This window comes from Enhydra lutris, unplaced genomic scaffold, assembly GCF_002288905.1.
Source record: "Enhydra lutris kenyoni isolate GAN:26980312 unplaced genomic scaffold, ASM228890v2 scaffoldscaffold12, whole genome shotgun sequence".
NCBI classification, from domain to species: Eukaryota; Metazoa; Chordata; class Mammalia; order Carnivora; family Mustelidae; genus Enhydra; species Enhydra lutris.
The window spans coordinates 36,166,827-36,190,689 of record NW_019154096.1 but is presented as its reverse complement, the minus strand read 5'-3'; the positions used below and the strand labels follow the sequence as shown (position 1 = coordinate 36,190,689).

Below are 23,863 nucleotides of genomic sequence, written 5' to 3'. Positions count from 1 at the left end.
TGTGAAGTGTGTAAACCTGGCGATTCACAGACCTGTACCCCTGGGGATAAAAAGATATTATATGTTTTAAAAAAATAAAACTTAAATAAAAAAAAAAAAACTGAGAGCACTTTGGAAACAACACAGTTTTCATGTAACCTGGGAGAGAAGTCTGAAGAAACTACAGCTGATGGCAGAAAAACTCAGACGGTCTGCAACTTCACAGATAGTGCACTGATACAACATCAGGAGTGGGACGGGAAGGAAAGTACAATCACAAGAAAATTGGAAAATGGGAAATTAGTGGTGGAATGCATCATGAACAATGTCATCTGTACTCGGGTCTGTGAAAAGGTAGAGTAAAAATTCCATCACTACTTTGGACAGGAATTAGCTGTGAGGATGAACAAGCTCAGTTCAATGAGCAAATCTCCATACTGCTTTTTTTTTTTCCATTACTGTGTTCAGTTATCTTTAGCACAAACATTTTACATGCAACTATTTCAAAGTGCTGATTTAATTAGGATCATCCCTTTAGTTAGTAAATAAATGTGTTTGTGCTAAAAAAAAAATAATAATGAAAATATATTTATAGACAAGGAAAGATGTCAATTGGGTAAAAAAACAGACGGGTTGTTTCTAATCTTTTGCTCTGACAAATGTTTTGATGAATCTCTGTAAGTCAAAAGTAAATTAAAATAAATGAGTCTGTCTATTAAGTTGATGACATTATGCTCAGAGAGAAACTATTTCAAGTGGGGAAAATTTTTCAAACTATTTTCAGTAATTATATTATGGATGGTAGTACTGGCATCATTATTCTGGTTGTGCATACATGGGTATAAATGAAAACAGTTATATTAATGTTTGTTGAAAAGTGGATTCTCAAATTAGGAAAAAGAAAAAGAGGATGTAAAAAACAATGAAATTAAATTAAAATCCTGTGTTCCTGAATGTAAGTGCAAAGTACTAGTATGAACACAAAATGTTTTTAACTTTAAATGAAAAAATACATTTTTTCCACTGAAAAGATCTAAATATTAACTTAAAATAAAATAGGTCTGTAAAACAGCATGTACAGAATTATCCATTTTCTGGGGGGGGAAAAAGAAAATATTGTATAATATGCAAAGAAAAAAGTTGAAAGGAAGCCAAAACATAGGTTATGGAGTTTTTCTTTTTGTTTTCGTTAGAGTACTTGCATTTTCTCATTTTCTGCATTAAGCACTGACTTACGTAGTTTTACTTAAAAAATCTTATCTCCTATAAAAACATTTGGCTGTCTGTGTACATGTATGTATGTGTGAAACAAAATAATGTTGGGTGCCCCAAGCCAGCTCTGATAAATAGGGATGCAGCAAAGTATCAAAGGCAATAGAGAACGTCGTTTTCAGGGTCCAGAGCAGGCTTTGGCTTGCTGAGACACACCTATCAGTAAAAGCACTGCCACACTACCAAAAAGATGTTCAACTTTTTTTTTTTTAAAGATTTTATTTATTTATTTGACAGATAGAGATCACAAGTAGGCAGAGAGGCAGGCAGAGAGAGAGAGAGGAGGAAGCGGGCTCCCTGCAGAGCAGAGAGCCTGATGTGGAGCTCGATCCCAGGACACTGGGATCATGACGTGAGCCGAAGGCAGAAGCTTTAACCCACTGAGCCACCCAGGTGCCCCTATGTTCAACTTTTAATAACTAGCTAAACCCTACATTTGTTTTGTGTGGTTTTCTGTAGGTTTCATTTTATAATGAAAGTGTTAAAAAATTAATCTTACAGAATGAAAATGAGCCTGTTCCAATGAATGTAAAAGTAACAGAATAATTATATCACTCTGAGAAGGTACTAAGAAAGCGCAGTAGAAAAAGGAAGGGGAACAGACTTATCAGTAGCTACAGAAAGGAAGGAAGGGAAGGAAAACCATCCATATTTATGCTCAATACTCACCAATAAATCAATGCATATGATTTATTATCTAGACACGTGGGAAGATGATGTGTAGCATGGGGGCAGGGAAAAGAATTGTATATGTACAATATGACTTTATCTTTAATGCTGAAAAATACATCAGAATGGTTATAAGCCAAAGGATTATTATAATTTTCCATTACGTGAGATAATATGGACTTATGCTCTTTATATTCTTTTTTTATTTTTCTGTAGTAAGCTTTTATAATATCCAAAACTTCATGTTGGAAAAAGTCTACCTTTCTTGGCATCAGCAGAGAAGTTCAAACCACATAAACCTAGCCTGAGTATGGGAACCCATCAACCTGGTACATCCCTTAACCACAATAAAAACCAGATCTACCTGCCTCTCTTAACTTCACTCAAACTATTCCTGTCCACTTTGGGTACTCTCTCTCCCCAGAAAGCATCGTTACTTGAGTAATAAATTGTTTCATACCCTCTTAGTATACAGTATTCACATCTGAACAAATTTGTGGGGAGGGAATTTGATGCTGTCCCTCCATGTGGCAACTGAAAGACATACCCTCAATAACTCAACACATATAAAAACCAGTATGTGGAAGGCAAAAGATATACCCACGTCTTTGTCAAGAGTGTAGCTAAACTATGATATTGCTGCCTTGGCATCCATTTTGTGTGGCCAAGGTACCTGTAGGGGCCTTGAACTGAAACTAGCCCCTCCCATGAGTTCATGCCCCTAGGTAATAACCCCAGCATCACAAGCAAATGTAAATTCCTGATAGGATTTCCCCAACAGCCCTTGTGAGCTGTAATTACCCTGCCTCCCAGTGCCTTCCCCTTGCACACCCCTTAAATAAACTCACTTGGGGTTATCAAAACCCTGCTCTTTTTGGTTTGTACTGACCAATCCAGAATTAGTTCGGGAATCCCAAAGCACTCTAGTCATCAACCCTAATAAAGTCACATACCGCAGGACTTGTGACTTTCCTTACCTACACTTTTATGGCCCCTCCAGGCATGCCAAATACTTCCTTCAGAATCTATTAGTAATAAACTTCTCTATTGCAATTTCCCTTGTTCTCTTTTACTGAAGTAGGGTTCACCATCCAATACTCCAGGGCTCTACTTTACAAATGGTAATTGAACAAGGTTGCAACAGCCCTCCAAGGGTACTTGTCTTCCCTCAAACAGTTTCTTTACAGTATGGTAATGGCTCAACTACCATGAAAGCTCAATGGATGGATATCTAAGTCTTGGCATGTCAGAGAAAACCTAAAACAAAATCAAGTCAGAGAAAATCTAAAGAACAAACAAATATGGTCTCTAGAACATGGAAGAGGAAACAGTATGCTAAGAGCAAGGAATCAAAAAGCATAATCTACTCTAAGTCCAAGTAAAAAAAAAAAAAATAAATTTATTTTTAAAAGACAAAAAGTAAATAGTTAGACTTTGCAGGCCCACAGACAAAATCAGTATACTACATAGGTACTTACAGAATCATTTAAAGTGTAACCACCTAAAATGTAAAAAAACATTTTTCAGGCTGTGAAAAACAAGGTGGTTGGCCAGATGTGGCTGGCTTATATGACAGAGTTTGCTGACCTGCTCAATGCAGATAATTGCAAGTAGTTCGTTAATACTTGTTATGGACTATTTGTATTTTCCCAAAGTTCTTATACTGAAGCCCTAGCCCACAACATGAGTCTATGTGGAGGTAGGGTCTCCAGGGGGTAATTTGTTCTAGTTAGAGTCAGGATAGTGGGAACCCTATGATGGGATTAGTGTCCTTATAAGAAGAGAAAGAAATTGGAGCACACACTCTTTCTCTCCCACCATGTGAGTATATAGTAAGAAGGTGGCTATCTGGAAACAAGGAAAGGGGTCTGTCTTCACCAGGAAATGAATTTGCCAACACGTTGATCTTGGACTTCCAGCCTCCAAAACTGAAATAAATGTCTGCTGTTTAAGCCACTCAGTCTATAGTGTTTTGTTATAGTAGCCCTAGGTGACTAAGACAACACTCAGAGAAGTAGATCTATATCATGAACAACTATTTAGGTCATATTAAGGCGTCTAGACTTTATGTCAATGAAAGAGGTATGACTGATAAGTTTTCACAAGTGGTAAATTGAGATTTACATTAAAGAAATCTTCTGGTTGCTGTGTCCAAAATGAATTTAAGTAGGAAAGAAAAAGCAGTTTGTGGCTATTGCAGAATCCATGTGACATGATGGTGGCCTGGCATTAATCAGTGTCAGTGAGAATGAAGGATAAGCAGTTACAAAACATACTGAGGAGTCAGGATCTATAGAACAAAATCTCACTGAGCAGTAAGGAAGGAGCCACAAATAACTCCTTGGTTCCTGGCTTGAGAAACGCATGGATAATTCCTATTAACTGAAATAAAGTATAAAAAAAAAAGAAAACCAAAACCGGTAGGAGGTAAAAGAATTAATACCTAATTTTAGAACCCGGTAATTTTGATACGCTTGCTGCATCTTTGGAAGACATGTTCAGCAGAGGACAATATATGTGAGATGGGCAAGAGATTTGAGGTGTGGGACTCAGCACCTCAGAGATGGCATACAAAGCCGAATAAGGAGTTGAAGACTGGATTCTAACATCTGTCTTAAACAATGTTCCCCTATTCATCTTTATAGGAGATCTATGCTTCTCAGATTTTTATCAGAGATATTACTGAGACCTTTCAGTAAGGAAGCAGGCAAAGAGAGAAAGTTAAAAAAAAAAAAATTGATCTATTGTAATTTTTCTGCACCAGCTTAGAAATCTGTCATCTGCATAGGTAAGAATTATTATAGAAAGGGGAAAAAAAAAAAAAAAAAACACCATGCAGCGTGGAGACTGGTTAACGTGGGAAAGAGTTTCTGTTCCACGTTTGTTATGCCAGGATCCTCTAACTGGCGAGCCAGGACTTCTTGACAGCCAACATCCACATGTACCTGTTTAAGCTGGGAGACCATCTAATAAGACCATTAGCTGGGAGTATGACAAAAAAAACCTTAAATCTATATATTCTGGCTCCCAGTGGTTTCCCACAAGCCTCATTGGAATTAAAATTCTGAATACATATTAGCAGAATCATCACAGAATTTCCTTGACCTCTAAGAATACTTTTCCAATCAAATAGCTATGAGGTGGTAGGCCAGTTCTTTCTTCCATGAATCCTTCTTTCACTAATAAACTGAAGAAAGCCTTCACGTTTTTGACAAATGAATAGCACTATCTACTGTAATTATCATGCAGTAAAATTAATTTTTTCTTATTGTACAGTTTATGAATTTTAAAATACATATTATTTTGTGTAAGCACCAATACAATTAGGACAAAATAGTCTCTTCACCTGAAAAATCTTCCTTGTACTATCCAGCTATAGTTACACCCACCACCCACTCATGTCCCCAATAATGATCCATTCTCCAACTCTACAGCTTCATCTTTTAAGAATGTCATATAAATGGAATCAGAGTTTGCAACCCTTTTAGACTGGCTTCTTACACTCAACAGAATACCTTTAAGATTCACCTAAGTCGAGGCACCTGGGTTTCTCAGTCGGTTAAGTGTCTATTATTTGGCTTAGGTCATAATCCCAGAGTCCTGGGATTGAGTCCCGCACTCAGTTCCTTGCTTGGTGGACAGCCTACTTCTCCCTCTGCCTCCTGCTCCCCCTGGTTGTACTTCACCTCTCTCTCTCTGTCTCTCTCTCTCTCTGACAAATAAATAAATAAAATCTTAAACAAAAAGATTCACCTAAGTCACTGAATATATCAATAATTCATTACTTTTTATTGCTGAGTGGTATTCCTTTGCATGGATGTACCAGTTTGTGTATCCATGTACTCACTGAAGGACATTTTGGGTTTTTCCAGTTTCTAGCTGTTATAAATAAAAATTTGACAAACATTCATACACAGGTTTTTGTGTGAATATAAACTTTCATGCCCAGGAGTAGTGGGACTGCTGGGTGACACAGTAAATATGTTTAAATTCTTAAGAAATTTCTAAGCCATTTCTGAGTTGCTGTATGGTTCTGCACTCTAGTTGTCAGTGAGACTGGCCTTTCCCATATGCCCCTTTACAGCCTGACTGCAAATTTGAAGAGAGCAGATCTTGTTCCCAGTTTAGGACCTCAGTCCCTGTTTCCAAAGAGCTCAGTGAAGACCTTATTCCAAAAAATTGTGTTTCTCTGTTCTAACCTGTCTGGGGTTACCTGAGTGACTGACACAAAATGCATGTGTTTGTTTTGCCTAGCTTGGAATTCACACAGCGTAGAAAAGTAATGGGCATTGCTCAAAACCACTGGGAGACAGACAATCCACAATCACCCTGGAACAAAATATTATAGTTGACAAACATAAATGAATAGTGAAGCCACAAAAAAAGCCCACAGTAGGATGCATTCTCAGTAAAAACCTAAGAGGACCCAAAGCTTTCAACTCTAGATGATCTCTAGGCTGAGAAAAAGTAGTAAGTGAAGGTTAAGACAGAGTTGTAAATCATCAGGCTAAGCACTGAAGGAGTACCCAAAAAAGGAGCCAAAATGCAAAGATGAAAGATAACAAGGTTTTTTTAATTTTGACTTTGAGAATTTTTTACTCTCCTGCTTTGAATTCTTCCTTCTTTCTCTGTCACCCTCCCTTCTTCTTTCCCTCCTTCCCTTCTCTCTTACTCTCACTCTCCTTCTCTCCCCCTTTTGTCTCTTTTGTTTATTTTTGGCATTTAAGGAAATCCCTGCCTAAAACACAGCTAAAGTAACACAAACTTCTCAGACTAAACATGATGAGCAAAAAGACTTTACAAAAATAGTTTTAAAAAACTACTTAAAAAGCAAACACCTATAGCCTACAAGCAAGTAACAAAACAAACCCTAAGGAGAGTGCAGAATATGATTTCCAGTATTGCCACATTAAAATATTCAAAATGTCTATTTTTCAACAAAAACTTAGGGTCATGCAAAGAAAGTATCATCTAGTCACAGAAAAAGAAAAAATAATAACAGAAATGATCCCTGATGATGCTCAAGCATTGAACTTTGTCTATTGACAGCCTTTAAAACAACTGTCTTTGATATATTCAAAGAACTCAAGAAAACCATAGGCAAAGAATATTTAACCAAGTACAGAAGATGGGTAAAGAAGGAATATAAAAAACAAACAAACAAACAAAGAAATTCTGCAGTTAAAGTATGACAAATGAAAAATTCACTGAAACTCCTGAGTATACATCCACAATAACTGAAAGCAGGATCTCTAAGAGATATATACACACCCACATTCACTGTAGTATTAGTTATATAAGTCAAGAGGTGGAAACAATCCAAATGTCCATCAAAAGATGAATGGGTAAATGTGGTATATACATATAATGCAATATTATTCTCCTTTAAAAAGAAGGAAAGCTTATGACATGCAACAACACAGATGAACCTTGAGGACACTTTGCTAAGTGATATAGGCCAGTCACAAAATGACAATACTGTATGATTCCACATATATGCAGTATCTAGAATAGTCAAACTCATAGACACAGAAAGTAAAATAGTGGTTATCGGGGACTGGGAGGAGAGGGAAAAGGAGAGCTTGTTGTTCATTGAATACAGAGGTTCAATTATGCAAGATAAAAAAGTTCTAAAGCTCTGTTCTACAACAATATGAATATAGTTAATGCTACTGAACTATACTTTAAAATAGCTGAAATGGTAAATTTTATGTAATTTTTTACCACAATTAAAAATTAAGAAAGAAAGAACAATTAAGAGTTGACGCTTAAGAATTAAGAAATGATATAGTTGTAAACCCACATTTTTGCATACCTATTTGATGCAGTATTGTGATAAGCATTTCAAATACATTATCTTGATTTGGTCCTCATGAAAAAAAAAAATCACAAGAATTTCAATAGCAGATTTGAACAGAGAGAAGAAAGAATCAACAAATCTGAAGATTTGTCCATTGCAATTATTCAGGCTACATAGAAGAAAGAAAAACAATAAAATAAATAGAATTTATTTTATAAACAAAAGGCCTGACCAGAACCACGATTAGATACCACTTCATACCAGTCAGAATGGCTAAAATTAACAAGTCAGAAAACAACAGATGTTGGCCAGGATGCAGAGAAACGGGAACCTTCTTACACTTAGGTGGGAATGCAAACTGGTGTAGCCACTCTAGAAAACAGTATGAAGGTTCCTCAAAAACTTAAAAACAGAACTACCCTACAACCCAACAATTGCACTAACAGGTATTTATCCAAAGGATACAAACACAGTGACTTGAAGGAGCACATATGCCCCCATGTTTATAGCAACAATGTCCACAATAGTCAAAATATGTAAAGAGCCCATATTGACAGATGAATGGATAAAGATGATGTGGTAAATATATATATTATATATATATATATACACATATTATAATATAAATATTATTATATATATATATATTACTCAGCCATCGAAAAGAATGAAGTCTTGCCATTTGCAATGATGGAGATGGAACTAGAGGTTATTATGCTAAGCAAAATATGTCAGAGAAAGAAAAATACTGTATGATTTAACTTATATGTGGAACTTAAGAAACAAAACAGATAAAGGGGAAGAGAAGGAAAAATAAAATGAGATAAAAACAGACAGGGAGGCAAACCATAAGAGACTCTTAACATAGGAAACAAACTGAGGGTTGCTGCAGGAGAGGTAGGTAGAAGGATGCAGTAACTGGGTGATGGGCATTAAGGAGGGTACTTGATGGAATAAGCAATGGGTGTTATATGCAACTGATAATGAATCACTAAATTCCACCCCTGAAATAATACCCTATATGTTAACTGAATTAAAATTTAAAAAAATTTGTTAAAAGCCTGAGAGATTTCTGAAGATACTGTCAAGGCATTCCAACATACGCATGATTAAGAACTTCAGAAGAATAATGAAAAACAGGCAGAAAGAATATCTGAAAAAATAATAGCCAAAAATTTCTCAAATTTGAAAAAAGACAAGGATTTACACAATGAAGAAACAAACTGAATTACAAGAAGGATAAATGCAGACAGCATACCAATTTGAATTATATTCAAATTGTCAAAAGCCAAAGAAAAGATGTAAAGCACCAAGAGAAAAGCAAGGCACTGTATGCTAGGGATCCAGAGTAAGATGAAAAGCCAAGTTCTCATCACAAAGCATGAAGGCCAGAAGCCTATGGGATGACATGTTTAAATTAAAGCGCTAAAAAAACACTCAACCAAGAATTCTCTATCCAGGAAAACTACCCTTCAAAAATAAAGGAGAAATTAAGAGATTACCAAATAAAAACAAAACCAAAAAACTGAGATTGTAACTAGTAAACTTGCCTTATAAAAAATTCTAGGAGGAGTCATTCAGACACAAATACATAAAACAAGAATTATATGTTAATGTGTGCACAATGTATTAAGATGTAATTCATGACAATAACATGAAAAAAAAGAAAAAATTGTATAGAAACAGAGTTTTTGTACACTACTGAAGCTAAGTTTGTATCAATCCAAACTACGTTGTTGTAAATTCAGGATTTTCATTGTAATTCCTAGGTAACCAAAAAAATATTTTAAATATAAACATTTGAAAAATTAGACAAGAATCAAAATGGTATATTGCAAAAAATCAATTAAACTCAAAAAAGCAGCAAGTGAAGAAATAAGAAAAAGTGTAAGACATGCTGAAAAAATAGCAAAATGAGATAATGAAATCATTCCTTATCAAATCATATCCTTAATCTGTGACTACTATAAATGGAAATAGGTTAAATATCACAAATGGCAGAGTGGTTTAAAAAAAAAATCAAACTATATAGTAACCTTAGACTCACATTGCATCCAAAGACACATATAAGTTAAAAGTAAATATGCAAACAGTAACCAGAAGATAGCTGGGTGGCCACACTAGTAGCAGACAAAATACTTTAAGTCAAAAATTATTATAAGAAACAACAAAGGATATTATATATTGATAATAGGTGAACTAACCAAGAAGATATAACAATTATAGACATGTGCATGCCAATCAACAGAGCAAAATACATGAAGCAAAGACTGACAAATTTGAAGGAAGAAATAAAGAGAGGTCTAAAATAATACCTGGAAATGTCAATACTATGCTTTCAATAATGAACAGATTATCTGGATAGAAGATTGTTATGGAAATAGAGAACTTGAACAATACTATAAACCAATTGGACCTGGAAGGTAAGTATACATATAGGTACAAATACAGATACATGATATTTAAGTATATACAACACATAATATAGATTTATATTTATAAACATTATATTACATAAATATATAATTGCATTATATATTATATTAACATAAATATATGATCACATTTATATTACACATTACATGTTATATATAAAAATACAAACATATATGTACACATATACACACAAAATAAAAAAATTTACTCCAGAAAAGCAGCACACATCTTCCCCTTATGTGCATGGGGCATATTCTCCAAGATATAACATGATATTCACAAAATAATCCTCAACAACAAACTGAAATCACAAGAAAATCTTCTTGGTCCAAATGTAATGAAATTACAAATCATAATAGAAAAGACCTAGAAAATTCACATATATGGAAACTGAACAATGCATTTTTTAAGAACTTTGCAATAGTTTTATATTTTTAATAAAAATATGGAATGCTTCACAAATTTACATGTCATCCTTGCCTAGGAGCTATGTTAATCTTCCCCAAATTGTTTCAATTTTAGTATATGTGCTGCTGAAGCTAGAACTGAACAACATATTCTTAATCAACTGATCAAAGAAAAACCACAGGAAAAATCAGAAAATACTTAGAGAAAAATCAGAGCAAAAATACAACATACCAGAACTTATAAAATGGAGCAAAAACCGTACTCAGAGTGAAATTTTTTGCAGCAAATGCCTACCTTAAAAAGAGAAGAAAAATCTAAAACTCAATAATCTAACTACAGCTTATAGAACCAGAAAAATAACAGAAAACTAAACCTCAAAGTTAGCAGAGGAAAAAAAAAATAGAGATCGTGCAGAAAAAAAAATACAATAGAAAACAGCAAAACAGAAAAAAACTAATGAAACCAAAAGCTGGTGACATATTTATCACAAATATGACAAACCATTAACTATATTGACAAAGAAAAAAAGAAAGACAAAACTATAAAAATAACTAAAATCAGAAGCAAAAATGGGGACATTACTACCAACGTTACTAAAACAAAGAGGATTTTAAGAGAGTATTATGAAAAATCTGAGCAACAGTACACAAATTAGACAATTAAGATGAATGGACAAATCTGTAGATGCATAGAAATTACCAAAATGACTCAAAGAAAAAAATAGAAAATCTGGACAAACTTAAAACAAGAGACACAATCAGCAATCCACAAACTGCCCCCCCCAAAAAAAAACAAAAAAAAAACCTCTACCATATCAGATGGCTTAACCGGTGAATTCTACCAAAAATTTAAAGAATTAACATCATTCCTTTCCAAACTCTTCAAAAAAATACAACACTTCCTAACTCATCCTATGAACCCAAAATTACCCTGATACAAATGCCAAACACTACCAAGAAAATAAAACTACAAACCAGTATCCTTTTGATACGGATATAAGATATAATACACTAATATATTCAACCAATCAGCATAATAAAAAGATTATACAACTGGGAGTTATCCCAGGGATACAAATTCCACATGTAAAAATCAATGTAATATACTGCATTTATAGAAGGAAAGAAAATAACCACATCACCTCAATTAATACAGAAATAGCATTCAACAAAATTTATCATCTTTTCGTAATAAAAATATTCAAAAAAGTAGAAATATAGTGGAACGTTCTCAACATGATAAAGGACCTTTATAAAAAACCAACACCTAACACTCTCTAGAAAAAGACTGAAAGTTTATTTCCCTAAAATCATAAGCAAAACAAGGATGTACACTTTCACCATTGTTATTCAACAATGTACTGGAGGTTCTAGCCAGACAATTAAACAAAGAAGTATTTGAATTGGTAAAGAAGTAAACTACTTCTTTTTTCACAGATAACATGATTTTACTTTTTCAATACTGTTTTGATATTTGGGGCACCACAGGATGATACATATATATATATGTATCATCCCAAAGAATCCAGAAAAGAACTACTAGAGCTAATAATAAACTCAGAAAAGTAGAGGGGTTAAAATATAAACACTGAAAAATCAGTTACTTTTTTTCTATACACCAAAAAGAACAATAAAAAAAATTTAAGAAAAACAATTTCATTAACAATGGCATCCAAAAAAAAAAAAACCAAAAAAGTCTAGAATAAATTTAACCAAGGAGATAAAAGACTTATATGCTGAAAAGTACAAAATATTGCTGAAAGAAACTAAAAAAGACCTAGATAAATGAAAAGACACTTTGTGTTCATAAACTATAAGAATTAATGTTGTTAAAATGTCCACTAATCAAAGTAATCTATATTTTCAATGAAACCTTTCAAAATTTGAACGGCCTTTGATGTAGAGATGAGAAAACTGAATCTAAAATTCAAATGAAAGTGTGAAGCACCTCAAATACCAAGAGCACTGAAAAACTACAACATACTTGGAAGACTCATACTTCTTGGTTTCAAAATTTATCTTTGTGATGAAGTAATCAATTAGCAATAATCGCACCTCGGATAAACCTAATTGGTTACGATACTGCCACTGCGCAAAGCTTGCGATGAAGTAATCAAAAACATGTGGTTACATATTACTGCAGTATTCAAAACAGTACACTACTGACAAAATGACAGACATACAGATCCACAGAACAGCACTGAGAGAACCGAAATAAATGTATACATCTCCGGCCAACTGATTTTTGACAAGGGTGCCGATATCACTCAAGAAAGGAAAGCATCATCTCAACAAATGGTGCTGAAAGAGGTAAACAGCCACATGCAAAAGAATGAAGTTGGACCATTACTTCACACCATAATAACCTGTACAAAAATTAATTAAATGGATCAACAACCTAAATATAATAACTAAAATCATTAAAATTTCAAAGAAAACATAGAGGTAAATCTTTGTAACTTTGGATTTTGCAATGAATTCTTAAGATATGGCATCAAGAGCATAAGCAATAAAAGAAAATATAAATTGGACTTCAAAATTAAAATTGGATTTCATCAAAATTGTACATCTTAGGATATTATCAATAGAGCAGAAAGACAACATATAGAATGGAAGAGAATATTTGCAAATCATGTATGTGATAAGTGTCTAGTATCGAGAATATATAAAAACACAATCAACCAATTTTTTTTAAAAAATGGACAAAGAACTTAAATCGACATTTCTCTGAAAAAAGATAAATAGCCAGCAAGTAAATGAAAAGATGCTCAACATTACTATTCACTTGGGAAATGTAAATCAAAACCATAATAAAATACCACTTAACATCTAGTAGGATGGCTTTAATTAAAAAAATGTTTTAAAGTAAAAAAAGTTAAAGGAAAAAAGCAGAAAACAACTACTATCAAGAATAGAAAAACTATAAGCCTTATATATTGCTGATGGTTTATAAAAATCATTTTGTAATTCAGCTGCTTTAAAAAGTTTGGCAGTTCCTCAAAAAATTAAACGGAATTACTATAAAGTACATGCCCCTCAAAAATTTAAAATAGGTATGTAAACAAAAACATGTTCATATCAGCATACATGCATGTTCATATCAGCATTATTCATAATAGCCAAAGGATAGAAACAACCCATACACTCAATCTTCAATAGCGCCCTTTAAGGTTGTGGGACCAGCCCTGGCTTCCACTGGTACACTCAATCTTCAATACTGCTGCATTAACACTGCTGCTTCAACCTCATCAATGTTCGATATATTCATCCCATTTCTAATAAACATCCAGCCCTGAAAGGACAAGTCCCTAGGCTCTCTTGCCTTCTTTCCCTCCCTTCTTGTTAATGATTCTTTTTTTTTTTTTTTAAAGATCCTTAATACCTAAAGGGAAATGGAGACAGCAAACATGACAAAGCGTCTTGAACAGTTGCTTGATTTTACAGCATGGTTACATGGGAAAGACATGTGAAGGGAGCCCCCTTAATCACAGCAGCTACCATGATCTGGGTATGGGGTATATTCAGTAGATGACTATCCCAATCACCATAAAGCCAGTCCAGCATGGCTTGCTATAAGGTGTACAGCACTTAATCCAGGGTTTTCCACTAGGCATTTATACAGGAAAGACAGTCTCTCTTTTCAGATAAACAAACTTGATAGCAGCTTTTATCTACTCCACCAGGCTACTTGCTCCCGAATAACCCACTGTGTAGAGCCATTTATGACTTTTACATAGTTATATATATTCTCTTCTACTCTACAGCACTCAAAACCAAAGATACTGCCCCTATATTAATCACTCTCACAATCCATTTCAGTAAAAATTTTTCAAGAAGCTGATGATGAACAGATCCACAAAAAGAAACAAGTCCTTGGCACTATAACCAGTGGTTTCAGAAGTTTCTTGGCTTTGCCCTCCCTCCAACTGGACTACATTTCTTGCAACCAGAGGTCATAGCAATACTGTCTGTTGTCCTAGAATAATTCTTCCCATTGCAGGTGGCTTCAAGACTACTGGTTGTAGTTCAAACAGACTGAAATCTAAGCTTGGTTCAGCTTCAGAATCAGCTCTACAACTCTACATTACTTTCATTTTAGCTATTACACATAATAATAATCAAGGAATTGTATATTTACATGATTTCTTATATATGTATCCAGTCAGCCATCTCATTGGGAGTTGAATCTATCATCACATCTAAATTCCATTCCACAACTTTTGCCTTTAGTAATGGATTACAGGACAGCTGCAGTTTCATATCATGAGTGAATATATAGCCTTCTAAGAATAAAAAATTCTACACTCCTTTGCCCTTCATCCTTTCTCTTCTCAAACCACATGTTTCAGTGAGTCAGGGTTGATAAAACAGATTTCACTTTTTATGACACAAACTCCAAGAACTTTTCATGCTAACTATGCAGAGTTAAAACAAACTTCATAAGTTAAAAAACACAATCTTCCAAAAACTGACCTCAATTCAGACACCACTAGCTAAAACTCAAGGGTTCCCAGGCCCTAAACTTCTGATCAAGTGGCTACAAATCTAGAGGTTCCCAGTACTCCCTCAGGTTCAATAATTCAGTAGAAAAACTCACAGAACTCAGGAAGGCAATATAGTTGAAATTACAGTTATATTACAACAAAACGTGTTATCAATCAAGCCCAGGCAAAAGAAGACACACACAGGGCAAGGTCTGAGATGATCCCAAACAAAACTTCTGTATTCTCTGTGGAGCCAAAAAGAAGTCACTAGGGACACCTGGGTGGCTCAGTTGGTTAAGCAGCTGCCTTCAGCTCAGGTCATGATCCCAGAGTCCTGGGATCAAGTCCCACATCGGGCTCCTTGCTCGGCAGGGAGCCTGCTTCTCCCTCTCCCTCTGCCTCTGCCTGACACTCTGTCTGCCTGTGCTCCCACATGCTCTCTCTCTCTCTCTCTAACAAATAAATAAAATCTTAAAAAAAAAAAAAAGAAGTCACTATATAGTATAGCAATGAGTAACAATATGCATAGAGTATTGTTAACCAGGGATGCTCATCTGTGATTCAGTATCCAAAGTTTTTAACTGGAGTTTCATTACATAGGCATGATTGATCAAATTACCGGCCATATGCTGAACTCGATCTCCAGCCCACTTCCTCTGCTCCCTAGAGGTGAGACTAATTTTACATGGCTCAATGCCCCAACCCTATAATCACAGGTGTGGTTTTTCTTGCATACTTTACCCTCATCCTGAGGTACCTCATTAGCATTAACTATTAAGGCCATCATGAACAAAAGCACTCCTGTCAGTTGAGAAATTCCAAAGATGTAGAGGTTTCCAAGCACAAACTAGATACAAAAGCCACCTGAATTCTTTGTTATACAACATAAGACTTACTAAAAGACAAAACAACACAATAAGACAGCATGTTATTGGCAGAAGAATAAACTCATAGGGGTGCGTGGGTGGCTCAGTCATTAAGTGTCTGCCTTTGGCTCAGGTCATGATCCCAGAATCCTGGGATAGAGCCCCGTGTCAGGCTTCCTGCTCAGTGGAAAGCCTGCTTCTCCCTCTCGCTCTGCTGCTCCCCTTGCTTGTGCTGTCTCTGTCAAATAAATAAATAAAAACTTAAAAAAAAAGAATAAACAGATCAACGGAACAAAACAAGGCTCAGAAGTAGACCCACACAACTACACTCAACTGACTCAGACAAAGAGGAAGGAGAGCGAGTTCAATGTAGAAAGGACAGTCTTTTCACAAGTGCTGCAACTCTTAGACAAAATTATATGAAAAAAAAAAAACGCAAATGCAAGTATTAAACAGAAATTAACTCAAAATGGATCATAGACTAAAATGTGAAGTACAAGACTATAAAACTTTTTTTTAAAGATTTTATTTATTTGACACAGAGAGAGAGAAGGAGAGAGCATGGCAGGGGGTGGGGGCAGCAGGCAGAGGGAAAAGGAGAAGCAAGCTTCCTGGCTGAGCAGGGAGCCCGATACAGGACTTGATCCCAGGACCCTGGGATAATGACCTGAGCCAAAGGCAGATGCTTAACCGACTAAGCCATCCAGGCGCCCCAAGATTATAAAATTTCTTAAAGTAGAAAACCTACATGACCTTGGGTTTAATAATGATTTGTTAATTATAATACCAATAGCATTATCTTTGAAAGAAAACACTGATACTTTGGAATTTATTTAAAATTTCTGCTCTGTGCACCGGGTATTATATGCAAATAATGAATCGTGGAATACTACATCAAAAACTAATGATGTACTTGTATGATGACTAACATAACAATTTAAAAAAAAGCTTCTGTGGGCACCTGGGTGGCTCAGTGGGTTAAAGCCTCTGCCTTCGGCTCGGGTCATGATCCCAGGGTCCTGGGATTGAGCCCCGCATTGGGCTCTCTGCTCAGCAGGGAGCCTGCTTCCTCCTCTCTCTCTCTTTCTGCCTGCCTCTCTGCCTGCTTGTGATCTCTGCCTGTCAAATAAATAAATAAAATCTTTAAAAAAAAAAAAAAAGAGTTACAGGTTAGTGCTTTAAAAAAAAAAAAGCTTCTACTCTGAAATACGCTTTTAAAAGAATGAAAAGACAAGGCACAGACTATGAGAAAATACTGTAGAACACTATATCTGATTTAAAAATTTATATGCAAAATATACAGAGAACTCTTAAAACTCAACAATAAGAAAACAAATTAATTAAAAAATGGGCAATAGATCTAAAGTGATACTTCACCAAAGACATACAGATGACAAGCATATGAAAAGATGCTCAACATTATTATTAAGGAATTGCAAATCTAAAAACAATGAGATACCACTGTACACCGAATAAAATGTCTAAAATCCAAAACAATGACAATACCAGCTGCTGATAAGAATGCAGAGCAACTGGAACTCTCACTCACTGTTAGTGGGAATGCAAAATGGTACAATGACTTTGCAAAATAATTTGGCAGTTTACTTTGAACAAGGCTTTTAACATAGCCCTACACATGGGTGAGCAACTGCACTCTTTGATATTTTCCCAGATGATTTAAAAAAACATCTATTCACAGAAATACCTGTATGTGGATATTTATGGCAGCTTTACTGATAATAGCCAAAAACTGGAAGCAACCAAAATTTCCTTTGATAGATGAATGGGTAAACGAACCATGGTACATCCAAAGTAATATTATTTCCCGATTTAAAAAATGAGGTATCAAGTCACAAAAAGACATGGATGAATCTCACATGCATATTGCTAAATGAAAGAAGCCAGTATGAAAAAGCTATATACTGTATGATTTTAATTATATAGCATTCTTTAAAAGGCAAAACTATAGAGATATATCAGTGTTTGCTAGGGGCTCACTGGGGAAACCAATAAATAGATGAAGTATAGGGAACATTTCAGGATGGTGAAACTACTCTTTTTGATACTGTAACGGTGAATACAAAACATTAAGCATTTGTTGAAAATCACTGAACTTTACAGCACAAAGAGTAAATTTAATGAATGCAAATTTGTTTAAAAAGCTTTTAGGAAATCAGCGTCCCTGGAGGGAGTGCAGAATGTGTCAAAAGTCTAAATGTATTTATTACACATGTATGAAACAAACCCACTGAAGAGGATGAGTGGTATACAGTGATGACTTAAGTAACTTCAGAAATGAAAGGAGTCTAAGACTAAAGGCTAAGAAATTCTATAAGCAGTGTACTCTAGTTGATAAAGGTGCTTCCTGTTGAGGTACAATTAATAATTCTGAAATGACTATAAATATATACTGGAATTGAACAATTACATAAATGGATGGCTGATAAAAAGCAGTTTTCTTCCTCTTAGAGTGGGAGACTACAAACAAGGGGAAAAAGCAAAAATGATGCATTTGGTAATGGGTTAGAATTGGACACATCAATATGTGAACTCATGTTTAGCTCAAAATATAAATGGTTACATATAGAAATATTTACAGATATATGTATATACACAGGTTAGTACACACACATGTATCTCCGCTTTCAGCTGACAAAATTTAGAACCAAAACCCTGGCTGCCACACACCACTAACACACTTTTCCAATTAGAAACTAAGGCTTTTCGGGGCACCCGGTGTGGCTTAGTTGGTTGAGTGTCCCGACTCTTGATTTCGGCTCAGGTCATGATCTCAGGGTCATGAGATCAAGCCCCACGTTGGGCTCCACACTCAGCAGAGTCTACTTGAGATTCTCTGCCTCTCTCTCTGCCCCTCCCCCTACTCATGCACACATTCTCTCTCTAAAATAAATAAATCTTAAAAAAAAAAAAAACAACTAAGACTCTGGAGAAGGGGGCTGATTCTAAGACTGAGGCAGAAAATACAGAAAATGAGTCTAGAGCATCGTACAATGCCAGAAAAATTTAAAAAAAAAAAAGGTACCCAAAACCAAAATAACAACAACAACAACAAAAATACAATGATAGGGTTATGGATTAGAACCAAAAATATAAAATATGTAAGTCCATACTGATATAAAGAAATGATGGAATAAATAAATGAGGAATAAGACAAATCCCTTTCCACCTTGCAGGAGAAACCCAAATAATTTATACAGAGATACCCTACACTTAATAACGTGGGTTATAACTAACTATTCCTTAAGTGTGGGATGCCCAAAGTGGTATTTCCCAGAGAGTATATTACAGAAAGAGAGAAGAAAAGGAAAACTTTACTGTGGAGAAACCTGAAAAACACTATCTCAAGCCAGGGTCAACAGCAACAATGGTAAGTCATACTGACGGTATGTATCCTTGCTATGATGTGATAAGAATGCAATTTAACTCTGTGGTCTTCTGCCCAAAAACATATTTCCCCAGTCCAATCATAAGGAAAGCATGAAACAAATCCCAGTTGGGAAACATTCTAGAAAATATGACTAGGAGTACTCTTCAAAACTGCCAAGGCCATCGAAATCAAGGAAAGTCCAAGACACCATCACGGCCAAGAAAAGTCTAAGACATGACTACTACTTATAATACAGTATGCTGTATGGAATCCTAGAACAGAAGAAGGGGGAAACTGAGAATATCTAAAAAATATGGACTCTAAGTAATAAGATACCAATATTGGTTCATTATTGTGGCAAATATGCTATATTAATGTAATATACTAATAATAGGGGAAACTGGATGTGGGATATATAGGTACACTTTATAATATCTTTGCAATAATTCTGTGAATCTAAAACTCAAAACTGATGAATTACTGAACTTTACATGTGAAACTAATCATGTACTATATGTTGGCTAATTGAATTTAAATAAAAAAATCTAAAACTCAAAAGTTTACTAAAAATTGAACATTTACTAGGATCTTAATGATATTAAGAAATAACTTAATTTTTTAGAGATACAGAAATGAAATTTAGTTATGTCTGAACAACAGTCCTTACCTATTAGCAAAACATTGAGAAATAAATAATTTTTAAGGCATAGTGAAATAGCTACATATAAATGTACAACTGTACATTTACATATAAAAACTTTATGGGTGCGTGGGTGGCTCAGTCAGTCAAGCATCTGCCTTTGGCTCAGGTCATAATCTCAGGGTTCTGGGATCCAGGCCTGTGTCAGGCTCCCTGTCCAGCAGGAAGTCAACTTCTCCCTCTCCCTCTGCCTCTCCCCCCCTGCTCATGCTCTCTCTCTCAAATAAGTAAATAAATATTTTATATTACATTATTATATCACATAAATCATGATGATATGTAAGACTCACTCAAATTAATCCTATTTGGGAAGAGGAGTGGGTAAATAGGGATATAAATGAAAAAAGGCCATGATTCTGATCATCCTTTAAGTTGAATAACTGGTATAGTGAACCCCCTTGATTCTTCTCTCTAGGTTTGAATAGGTATAAAATTTTCTATAAAAAATTAAGTAACTGCCTGATTTAAAAATTTAACAAAAAGGGCCAGATGATAGACTCTAAGAAATCTCTCAGAAAGACAAAGGACAAAATAATATTAATAATAATAGTAAAAGAAGAATGAACAGAAATAGAAAAATAGGAGAGAATAGACGCTGATAAGCTCATGTGAGACATAACAACTATTAGAAATTCTAGGAAAAGGGCACAGAAACGATGGGAGGGATAAAATAATTAAAAAAAAAAAAAAGAAAAGAAAAATTTCCAGATTTGAAAAGGATAATGGACCAAACTCCTCATTTTAGAAGGCTTCAAAAATTTTTGTTTGTGATTATCTCATAGATACCCAAGACATAGTGAGTAAAAATAAATACAGACTAACACTCAGCCCCATAACTTCCAATCCAGAGTTCTTCCTTATCTCTCACTCCCATCACAACATTGAAAAATCCCTGCTCACAGAAATTTCAGAAATGTCAGCGTTGCTACAAGACTCTACCCGAGTCTTAAAGGCTGAGGCAGTTAGTCTAACCACAAAGAAAACTCAAATAGCCAGATGCGATGACAGTGACCAAGTTTAAATGAGCTTATAAAATATCACTACAATACAAACATTTTACAGAAGAAATTTCCTTAAAATAGAGCTTGTTCCCAGACCAAGAGAACAGAACAAGGCTCTACTGACACGTCTACACAAATCCTTTACAAAGAATACCCTATGACACAAAAATCTTAAAAAAAAAAAAAAAAAATTAAATGACCATTCATCACTGCATTCCCTGTGAATTATATAACTAGAAAGAGAAGACTTCCATCTATAGCTCAATGCTTTATAAATTTCTCTTTTGCTCTCAAGAAACACTCATCTTAGATTTTCCTCCATTCTTCCCAGGAACAAACCTACCTTAATACCCAGGAACACCTTACAAAAATAAACACAGTATATAAGGTCACAAATCTAAGAGCTCCAGAAGAAGAAATGACTACTCACTGTTTCATTTAGGGATCTTCATGCTGAAATTATTATTTCTAACAAAATATTTTAAGAATTCTACTGCAATAAAAAATAGGAATTTCAGAGATATGAAATAATTTTCCTGATAAAGAGAAAATGCCTGGTATAATCCCTGTGAATATGTTAGGTTACACAGCAAAAGAGGAATTAAGGTTGCAGGTGGAATTATGGCTGCTAGTCAGCTAACCTTAAAATAGGGATTTTATCCTGGATTATCCAGGTGGGCCCACTGTAATCACTCTTTAGAGTACAAGAGGGAGGCAGAAGAGAGGCAGAGAAGGATGGTCAAAAAGATGTAGTGTTGCTGGGTTTAAAGATAGAGGAAATGGAGAGGTGGTCATAATTCAAGGGCAGCTGCTTGAAACTGGAAAGGGGGGGGGGGAATTCTCCCCTAGAGCGTCCAAAAAGAATATAGCCCTGCTGACACCTTGATTTTAGCCCACTGAGACCTGTATCTGACTTCTCACCTTTAGAACTATAAGATAATAAACATGGGGTGTTTTAAGGTACTAAGTTTGTGGTAATTTGTTAAAACAACAAAAGAAATCAAATATATTGTTTCTTTAAATTCTATAATAAGACTTATTTCTGTTTCTTCTGTTTTAATTCCAATCCTACTCCTATTGCCTGAAAACTTTACAGTTTAAGTATCTATTCCCTTCTTTCTGGGATACTTCTCAGTGGGGCTAAGAGAAAGGCCAACACAGAAGCAAGAGAGAAAGGCAGGCATATAAACTGAAAAGGAAGCACAGAAGAGTCAGTGTGTGACCTTGTGTGGAACTTCTACTGGCAGTAGTCCTGTAATACATTGTAGCCTTCGGCAAAAAATCCAAGTCAAGTTCTGCTTGACTTGACTTGGACTTTTTTTTTTTTTTTTTTTCAGGTTTAAAAATAAAGGTATTTATTTTTTTAAATTAGAGACATCTGCAGTACCCCACTGCAAGTGAGACGGGTTTCACAAATGTAGTTTGACAAGTTATCAAAGAAAGAAACAAATAGAAAAAGAAACACAAAACAACAAAAACAAATTTCAGAGGGAAAATCAAATCTATAATTGGTACAACATGCTATCTAAAATATCCAATTTTGAAAGAAATAAGAAAGAGTGATCCATATTTTAGGAGAAAAATTGTCCATAGAATTGTCCATAGAATTTGGAAGTTTCCAAATGTTCTCATATGTTGCTTAATAAACAATAGACAAATACTTCAAAACAGCTACTATATTAAAAGAAGTAAAGGAAAGCACACTTAAAAAAAAAATTAAGGGAAGTATGTAAACAATAGAGATAGATTCCATACAAATTTTGAAAAATACCGGTGGAATTTTGATCAGAATGGCATTAAAAGTATAGATTGCTCTAGGCAGTATAGATATTCTAACAATGTTTATTCTTCCAATCCAAGAGCATGGAATGGTCTTCCATCTTTTTGTGTCTTCTTCAATTTCTTTCATGAGTGTTCTGTAGTTCCTCGAGTACAGATCCTTTACCTCTTTGCTTAGGTTTAATCCCAGGTATCTTATGGTTCTTGGTGCTATAGTAAATGGAATCAATCTCTAATTTCCCTTTCTGTATTTTCATTGTTAGTGTTATAAGAAAGCCACTGATTTCTGAACATTGACTTTGTATCCTGCCACGTACTGAATTGCTGTATAAGTTCTAGTAGTTTGGGGGTGGAGTCTTTTGGGTTTTACATATAAAGTATCATGTCATCTGCGAAGAGAGAGAGTTTGACTTCTTCATTGCCAATCTGGATACCTTTTATTTCTCTTTGTTGTCTGATTGCTGTTGCTAGGACCTCTAATACTATGTTGAACAAGAGTGGTGAGAGTGGCATCCTTGTCGTGTTCCTGATCTCAACGGGAAGGCTGTGAGCTTTTTCCCATTGAGGATGATATTTGCTGTGGGTCTTTCATAGATAGATTTTATGAAGTTCAGAAATGTTCCCTCTATCCCTATACTTTGAAGCGTTTTAATCAGGAACGGATGCTGGATTTTGTCAAATGCTTTTTCTTCATCAATTGAGAGGACCATGGATATTTGCAAATGACAGTACAGACAAAAGGTTGATATACAGGATCTATAAAGAACTTCTCAAACTCAACACACACAAAACAGATAATCATATAAAAAAAATGGACACTTCTCCAAAGAAGACATACAAATGTCTATCAGACACATTAAAAAATGTTCATCATCACTAGCCATCAGGGAGATTCAAATTAAAACCACATTGAGATACCACCTTACACCAGTTAGAATGGCCAAAATTAGCAAGACAGGAAACAAAGTGTGTTGGAGAGGATGTGGAGAAAGGGGAACCCTCTTACACGGTTGGTGGGAATGCAAGTTGGTGCAGCCACTTTGGAGAACAGTATGGAGATTCCTCAAGAAATTAAAAATAGA

The 23,863-nt window shown here is 34.9% G+C and overlaps 1 protein-coding gene and 1 pseudogene across 2 annotated transcripts in view; one reads left to right on the top strand and one right to left on the bottom strand.

Annotated features, from left to right (window-relative positions):
• LOC111144933 overlaps positions 1-342 on the top strand; it is a 5,542-nt pseudogene extending 5,200 nt beyond the window's left edge.
• Positions 1-23,863, bottom strand: part of LOC111144932 (coiled-coil serine rich protein 2) — a 198,636-nt gene that overhangs the window by 109,476 nt on the left and 65,297 nt on the right. The gene's annotated exons all lie outside the window — the stretch shown is intronic.